The sequence below is a fragment of the Oncorhynchus mykiss genome, chromosome 17 (genome assembly GCF_057628025.1).
Source record: "Oncorhynchus mykiss isolate SJ-2025 chromosome 17, ASM5762802v1, whole genome shotgun sequence".
Classification (NCBI taxonomy): Eukaryota; Metazoa; Chordata; class Actinopteri; order Salmoniformes; family Salmonidae; genus Oncorhynchus; species Oncorhynchus mykiss.
The window spans coordinates 30,054,006-30,063,282 of NC_143038.1; the positions used below are offsets into that span (position 1 = coordinate 30,054,006).

At 41.3% G+C, this 9,277-nt stretch overlaps 1 long non-coding RNA gene across 1 annotated transcript in view; it reads right to left on the reverse strand.

Moving 5' to 3' along the window:
- LOC149975898 (uncharacterized) overlaps window positions 1-8,509 on the reverse strand; it is a 330,618-nt gene extending 322,109 nt beyond the window's left edge. Inside the window, exons 1-2 of the long non-coding RNA XR_016487866.1 lie at window positions 8,172-8,509; window positions 7,742-7,803 (exon numbers count right to left, since the gene is read on the reverse strand). This is a non-coding gene — a long non-coding RNA (uncharacterized LOC149975898). The remainder of the gene's footprint in view (window positions 1-7,741; window positions 7,804-8,171) is intronic.
- Between the last annotated feature and the right edge of the window lie 768 nt (window positions 8,510-9,277).

Here is a 9,277-nt window from a genome sequence, read left to right on the forward strand (position 1 = left end):
TACCTTAGGGGAAGGGTGTCTGCAGCATTGAAGGTCCCCAAGAACAGAGTGGCCTTCATCATTCTTAAATGGAAGAAGTTTGGAACCACCAAGACTTTTCCTAGAGCTGGCTGCCTGGCCAAACTGAGCAATCAGGGTAAAAGGGCTTTGGTCAGAGAGGTGACCAAGAACCTGATGGCCACTCTGACAGAGCTCCAGAGTTCCTCTTTGGAGATGGGAGAACCTGCCAGAAGGACAACCATCTCTGCAGCTCTCCACCAATCAGGCCAGGCCTTTATAGTAGAGTGGCCAGACGGAAGCCACTCCTCAGTAAAAAGCACATGACAGCCCTCTGGGAGTTTGCCAAAAGGCACCGAAAGATGAAACCAAGATTGAACTCTTTGGCCTGAATGCCAAGCGTCACGTTTGGAGGAAACTTGACACCATCCTCACAGTAAAGCATGGTGGTGACAGCATCATGCTATGGGGATGTATTTCCCCACAGCATGACTGGGAGACTATTCAGGAGCGTGGGAAAGATGAATGAAACAAAGTACAGAGAGATCCTTCATGAAAACCTGCTCCAGAGCGCTCAGGACCTCACACTGGGTCAAAGGTTCACCTTCTAACAGGACAACAACCCTAAGCACACAGCCAAGACAACGCAGGAGTGGCTTCGGGACAAGTGTCTGCATGTCCTTGAGTGGCCCAGCCTGAGCCTCGACTTGAACCCAATCTAACTTCTGTGGAGAGACCTGAAAATAGCTGTGCAGCGACGCTCACCATCTCAACTTTCAGAACTTGAGAGGATCTGCAGAGAAGAATGGGAGAAACTCCCCAAATACAGCGCCATACCCAAGAAGACTCGAGGATGTAATCACTGCCAAAGGTGCTTCATCAAAGTAAAGGGTCTGAATACTTGTGATATTTCAGTGTATTTTATTTTAAATTTCTAAAAACCTGTTTTGTCATTACAGGGTATTGTGTGTAGATTGATGAGGGTAAAAACGAATCCATTTTTGAATAAGGTTGTAATGTAAATGTGGAAAAAGTCTAGGGGTCTGAATACAGTGTATATATACGTATATAATTCCTTCAAGCAACAATATCTATGCACTCTTCTCTCACCTTTTCCCTTCCCTTGTGGACTCCATTGCACAACACATCAGCTGTCTGTGACCAGGCGAAAAATCCTTTCCAAGCCAAACCCTCAAATCATGACTGCTAACTCACAGCCTACATTGTTGTTATCATATTAACTTCATAGTAAACATAGCTACTATAACTAACGTCTTAGTAAACTGACTACAATCATGCAATACAGTGTACAGTTAGAAATCAGTTTAGTAGTTACACCGGCAACAAAAAAGTACTAAATCCAAATGCTTACCTTGATTAGGAAGAGTTCCAGTGTTGGCTAGAAATAGCCAGCTAGCTAACATAGCATTCCTCTCTGTTTGAGCCAGGTGTTTCAGTAGGCTAAACTAGCTAGCTGCATTCAACTAGCTAACTGAAAGTGGAAGTTTTTAAAATAATACAACCAAATACACTGTAGCTAGCTCTCATTCTCTCTCACTCTCTCTTGCTTCTCCTTAATTTAAGAATACATTAATTTGTTAACTATTGTCTTTCTCTCTTTGAGTCAACTACTCGCGAAATTGTATGCAGTGCTAGCTAGCTGTAGCTTATGCTTTCTGTACTAGATTAATTATCTGATCCTTTTATTGGGTGGACAACATGTCAATTCATGCTGCAAAAGATCTCTGATATGTTGGAGGATGTCCTCTGGAAGTTGTCATAATTACTGTGTAATTCTTTGGAAGTGGGTGAGATTCATGAGCCTCCTAGGTTTTGTTTTTAAGTCAACATACCCAGAGGAGGATGGAAGCTAGCTGTTCTCCGGCTACACCATGGTGCTACCCTACAGAGTGCTGTTGAGGCCTTCATTTCAATACAGTGTGTTTTAATCAATGATTCGGTGAAGTGAATATACTTAGTGTAGTTTTATCTAAAAAGGATAACATTAATGTTTCACTATTTTTATATTTATGAAATTCACTGAGGATGATGGTCCTCCCTTCCTCCTCTGAGGAGCCTCCTGATGTGAAGGTGTATGACTGGTTTAGGTGTGTCCAGACAGAGGCCCTTCACATCATGTCTCATTCTACCCATAGATGGCACTGTCGTATCCACAGTATATTTTCAACCCACCTCTTAGCCATTCTATACCTTTCCTAATGCCTGTATCACAGACATTTCACCATGTACAGAAACACGTTAGCCAATGGTACAGTATTAACCTACAGCTCTAATGACATCATTCAGTCATCCCAAACTAGTATGCAATTTGTAGAATAGCTAGTTCTGCAGTTTCACGACAACGACAAGAAACACTGATTGTTAAATGAATGTCAAAAGCATGCTTCTACATCCTCTCTCCTTCTCTATTTCTCTCTCTCTTTCGCTCTCTCTCTCTGCATCTTCTTCCTTCCCTTCCATACCTGTCGTTTGTGTGGTGTCAGCGATAGGGCTATTTCACGCTTAATTTGCCACTCGACACGCTTCGTTAATAAGACCTGCTGTTGCTACGTGCCTAGGCTCTGCTAGGCTAAGCTCTGGCTCTCGTTCCTTAGCATCTATCTTTCAGTCCGCTTCAGAAGACAGCTCAAGACAGGAGTGCTTAGGCGGGATTAGCTGCACAATGCACTGTGTTTATGCGCATTATGCATGCCTATGTGTGTTTTCAACACTTAAGGAAGCAAAATGTTAACCGTATCAGGCCAATATTTAAAGTAGCTCTCCTCGTTCTCTTATCTTTGAAGCACCCTTTAAAGATTTTGTTTTAATGATAAATTAGCACTTTTTGACAGATTTTTGCCCTTGTCCTCCAACAGTGGATCACTTTTTTATTTTTCCTCCAAGAGTGGCCGAGTGTCTTCTGCCTACAGGTGTTGAGAGGTAGAGAAATGTCGACCCAGATACAACACTTCTCTCTAGCCTCTAACACATTCTCACATAGTCCATTTCCTACCTAATATGTGAATGTCACTGTGAGCTGCAAAAATATGACATGCAATTTTTAATAGCTGGGGCACAGAATTAAACAAATAAAATTTTAATTGTCACATACACATGGTTAGCAGATGCTAATGCGAGTGTAGCGAAATGCTTGTGCTTCTAGTTCCGACAATACAGTAATAACCAACGAGTAATCTAACCTAACAATTCCACAACTACTACCTTATACACACAAAGGGATAAAGAATATGTACATAAAGATATATGAATGAGTGATGGTACAGAACGGCATAGGCAAGATGCAGTAGATGGTATTGAGTACAGTATATACATATGATGAGTAATGTAGGGTAGGGTATGTAAACATTATATAAATTGGCATTGTTTAAAGTGGCTAGTGATACATGTATTACATAAAGATGGCAAGATGCAGTAGATGGTATAGAGTACAGTATATACATACAGTGCCTTGCGAAAGTATTCGGCCCCCTTGAACTTTGCGACCTTTTGCCACATTTCAGGCTTCAAACATAAAGATATAAAACTGTATTTTTTTGTGAAGAATCAACAACAAGTGGGACACAATCATGAAGTGGAACGACATATATTGGATATTTCAAACTTTTTTAACATTTCAAAAACTGAAAAATTGGGCGTGCAAAATTATTCAGCCCCCTTAAGTTAATACTTTGTAGCGCCAACTTTTGCTGCGATTACAGCTGTAAGTCGCTTGGGGTATGTCTCTATCAGTTTTGCACATCGAGAGACTGACATTTTTTTCCCATTCCTCCTTGCAAAACAGCTCGAGCTCAGTGAGGTTGGATGGAGAGCATTTGTGAACAGCAGTTTTCAGTTCTTTCCACAGATTCTCGATTGGATTCAGGTCTGGACTTTGACTTGGCCATTCTAACACCTGGATATGTTTATTTTTGAACCATTCCATTGTAGATTTTGCTTTATGTTTTGGATCATTGTCTTGTTGGAAGATAAATCTCCGTCCCAGTCTCAGGTCTTTTGCAGACTCCATCAGGTTTTCTTCCAGAATGGTCCTGTATTTGGCTCCATCCATCTTCCCATCAATTTTAACCATCTTCCCTGTCCCTGCTGAAGAAAAGCAGGCCCAAACCATGATGCTGCCACCACCATGTTTGACAGTGGGGATGGTGTGTTCAGCTGTGTTGCTTTTACGCCAAACATAACGTTTTGCATTGTTGCCAAAAAGTTCAATTTTGGTTTCATCTGACCAGAGCACCTTCTTCCACATGTTTGGTGTGTCTCCCAGGTGGCTTGTGGCGAACTTTAAACAACACTTTTTATGGATATCTTTAAGAAATGGCTTTCTTCTTGCCACTCTTCCATAAAGGCCAGATTTGTGCAATATACGACTGATTGTTGTCCCATGGACAGAGTCTCCCACCTCAGCTGTAGATCTCTGCAGTTCATCCAGAGTGATCATGGGCCTCTTGGCTGCATCTCTGATCAGTCTTCTCCTTGTATGAGCTGAAAGTTTAGAGGGACGGCCAGGTCTTGGTAGATTTGCAGTGGTCTGATACTCCTTCCATTTCAATATTATCGCTTGCACAGTGCTCCTTGGGATGTTTAAAGCTTGGGAAATCTTTTTGTATCCAAATCCGGCTTTAAACTTCTTCACAACAGTATCTCGGACCTGCCTGGTGTGTTCCTTGTTCTTCATGATGCTCTCTGCGCTTTTAACGGACCTCTGAGACTATCACAGTGCAGGTGCATTTATACGGAGACTTGATTACACACAGGTGGATTGTATTTATCATCATTAGTCATTTAGGTCAACATTGGATCATTCAGAGATCCTCACTGAACTTCTGGAGAGAGTTTGCTGCACTGAAAGTAAAGGGGCTGAATAATTTTGCACGCCCAATTTTTCAGTTTTTGATTTGTTAAAAAAGTTTGAAATATCCAATAAATGTCGTTCCACTTCATGATTGTGTCCCACTTGTTGTTGATTCTTCACAAAAAAATACAGTTTTATATCTTTATGTTTGAAGCCTGAAATGTGGCAAAAGGTCGCAAAGTTCAAGGGGGCCGAATACTTTCGCAAGGCACTGTATGAGATGAGTATGTAAACATTATATTAAGTGGAATTGTTTAAAGTGGCTAGTGATAAAAAAAAATACATAAATTTTTCCATTATTAAAGTGGCTGAAGTTGAGTCAGTATGTTGGCAGTAGCGACTCAATGTTAGTGATGGCTGTTTAACAGTCTGATGGCCTTGAGATAGAAGCTGTTTTTCAGTCTCTCGGTCCCCGCTTTGATGCACCTGTACTGACCTCGCCTTCTGGATGATAGCGGGGTGAACAGGCAGTGGCTCGGGTGGTTGTTGTCCTTCATGATCTTTATGGCCTTCCTGTGACATCGGGTGGTGTAGGTGTCCTGGAGGGCAGGTAGTTTGCCCCCGGTGATGCGTTGTGCAGACTTCACTACCCTCTGGAGAGCCTTACGGTTGTGGGCGGAGCAGTTGCCGTACCAGGCGGTGATACAACCCGACAGGATGCTCTCGATTGTGCATCTGTAAAAGTTTGTGTGCTTTTGGTGACAAGCCAAATTTCTTCAGCCTCCTGAGGTTGAAGAGGCGCTGCTGCGCCTTCTTCACCACGCTGTCTGTGTGGGTGGACCAATTCAGTTTGTTTGTGATGTGTACGCCGAGGAACTTAACTTACTACCCTCTCCACTACTGTCCTGTTGATAGCTTATAGCTCTGATGGCGTCGTACTGTATGATTGCCATCTAGCGAGCTGTATCACTAGCCAACTTTGCTATTTTGTGATTATTTTGGGCGTTTATCTTTACTTTTTTTGTACAGAATGTATCCGCTATAATTTTATGTGACCAACAAGCACTTTTCAGCTGTTGCTAATCTTAAAGGCCCAGTGCAGTCAAAAATGTGATTTTGCTGTGTTTTATGTACAGTACCAGTCAAAAGTTTGGACACACCTACTCATTCAAATGTTTTTCTTTATTTTTACTATTTTCTACATTGTAGAATAATAGTGAAGACATCAACACTATGAAATAACACATATGGAATCATGTAGTAACCAAAAAAGTGTTAAAACAACTCAAAATATATTTTATACTTGAGATTCTTCAAAGTAGCCACCCTTTGCATTAATGACCGTGTTGCTCACACTTCATTATCAACACAGCATTCTGTCAACCAGCTTCATGAGGTAGTCACCTGGAATGCTTTTCAAATTTTTGTGTAATTTTCAGTTTTTGCCTCCCCACTCAGACCACTCCCAGACAGTCCTAACAACATTCTTGCTTGAGAAATTGCTTTTTGCCAAGAAGCAATACTGGGGTGAAGGTTCACCTTCCAACAGGACAACGACCCTAAGCACACAGCCAAGACAATGCAGAAGTGGCTTCGGGACAAGTCTCTGAATGTCTTTGAGTATCCCAGCCAGAGCCCGGACTTGAACCTGATCGAACATCTGTTTATAGACCTGAAAATAGCTGTGCAGCAAAGCTCCCCATCCAACCTGACAGAGCTTGAGAGGATCTGCAGAAAAGAATGGGAGAACCTCCCCAAATACAGATGTGCCAAGCTTGTAGCATCATACCCAAGAAGACTCAAGGCTGTAATTGCTGCCAAAGGTTCTTCCACAAAGTACTGAGTAAGTGTCTGAATACTTATGTAAATGAGATATTTAAAAAATCTGTTGTTGCTTGGTCATTATGAGATACTGTGTATTGATTGATGAGGGGGAAAAACTATTTAATACATTTTAGAATAAGGCTGTAACGTAACAAAATGTGGCAAAATTCAAGGGTTCTGAATATTTTCCGAATGCACTGTATCCGTTTAAAAACAATGTAAAAAATGTTGGGCTCAAAACAGGTGGGGCTCTGTCCATCACCTGACCTGAATGACGGGTCGCAACTGGTGGGTAGGTCATATGTACCAAAACTTCCTGTTTCCATGACAGCTGTCTTGATTTGTTTTTATACGATATGACTTTACTCGCATTAAAACTATGGATGGAAACATGGTTAGAAAAGTACTTAATTGCTACCCAAAAATGATTTTATATTGAGATAAAAACGGCTGCATTGAACCTTTTAATTCCGGGTTTAACTTTGACCTTGACTCATCTGCCCTGGGCTCTTTGTGTACCTCCGACCCAATCTTCGGCTACCCAAGAGGAAATGCAGGTGAAAAAGAGGCAAGAGAATGGGCGTTCTGGTGAGACTAAGGCGAAGGGAAAATCAGCCCCTCCATTTTATTGGCCACTTGATAAAAAGATGGATGACCTCCAATCACACATTTTGCTTTCAACGGGACTCTCGTAATTGCAATATTCCCTGCTTTACTGAAACATGGCTCTCTGACATGACACCCCCCACGGCTATCCAACTTGATGGATTGTACATTCCCCGAAAGAACAGGACATTGGAAATCCCAAGTTAACCTTTCTGATCTCCCCATCCCGGATCCGGGTTCGTGAATACAGACTCAAGCTCATTACCATAACGCAACGTTAACTATTCATGAAAATCGCAAATGAAATGAAATAAATATGCCATCTCTCAAGCTTAGCCTTTTGTTAACAACACTGTCATCTCAGATTTTCAAAATATGCTTCTCAACCATTGCAAAACAAGCATTTGTGTAACAGTATTGATGGCTAACGTAGCATTTAGCATTAGCATTCAGCTGGCAACATTTACACAAAAAAACAGAAAAGCATTCAAAAAAATCATTTACCTTTGAAGAACTTCAGATGTTTTCAATGAGGAGACTCTCAGATAGCAAATGTTCAGTTTTTCCTGAAAGATTATTTGTTTAGGACAAATCGCTCCGTTTTCTGCGTCACGTTTAGCTATGAAAAAACCCCTGTATCCAGGATTGTGTAAATCTATCAGCAAGCTCATTAGCATAACACAACGTTAACTATTTATGAAAATCGCAAATGAAATGAAATAAATATGCCATCTCTCAAGCTTAGCCTTTTGTAAACAACACTGTCATCTCAGATTTTCAAAATATGCTTCTCAACCATAGGAAAACAATCATTTGTGTAAAAGTAGCTAGCTAGAGTTAGCATTTCGCGTTAGCATTTAGCGTTAGCATTAGCGTTAGCATCCAGCACGCAACATTAACAAAAACATAAAAGCCTTCAAATAAAATCATTTACCTTTGAAGAACTTCTGATGTTTTCAATGAGGATACTCTCAGTTAGATAGCAGATGCTCAGTTTTTCCAAAAAGATTCCTTGTGTATTAGAAATAGCTCCGTTTTATACATCACATTTGGCTACCAAAAAAAATCCATAAATTCAGTCCTCAAAACGCAAACTTTTTTCCAAATTAACTCCATAATATCGACTGAAAACATGGCAAACGTTTTTTAGAATCAAGCCTCAAGGTGTTTTTCACATATCTCTTCATTGATACATCGTTCTTGGATACATGCTTTCTCTCCTGAATCCCAGGAGAAAATGACCGCACCTGAAGATTACGCACAAATTTAGACAAAGGACACCGGGCGGACCTCTGGAAAATGTAGTCTCTTATGGCCAATCTTCCAATGATATGCCTACAAATACGTCACAATGCTGCTAAGACCTTGGGCGAACGACAGAAAGTGTAGGCTCATTCCTTGCGCAATCACAGCCATATAAGGAGAGAATGGAAAACAGAGCTTCAGAAATTCTGCTAATTCCTGGGTGATGCATCATCTTGGTTTCGCCTGTAGAATGAGTTCTGGGGCACTTACAGACAAAATCTTTGCAGATTCTGAAACTTCAGAGTGTTTTCTTTCCAAAACTGTCAAGAATATGCATAGTCGAGCATCTTTTCGTGACAAAATATCGCGCTTAAAACGGGAACGTTTTTTATCCAAAAATGAAATAGCGCCCCTAGAGCTCTAAGAGGTTAAATGGATCAACACTCGTATTCCACGGCGCGTTCTCAGAGCATGCGCAGACCAGCTGGCAGGCATCTTTACAGACATTTTCAAACTCTTCTTGTCCCAGTCTGTAATCCCCACATGTCTTAAACTGATCACCATCATTCCTGTGCCCAGGAACACTAAGGCAACCTAACACAATGACTATTGCCCTGCAGCTCTTACATCTGTAATCATGAAGTGCTTCGAAAGGCTGGTCTTGGCACACATCATCTCCATCATCGCAGACACCGTTGACCCACTCCAATTTACATACAGCAATCTCAATTGCACTCCACACTGCCCTCTCCCACCTAGACCAGGAATAACAATGTGAGAATGATGTTCATCGCC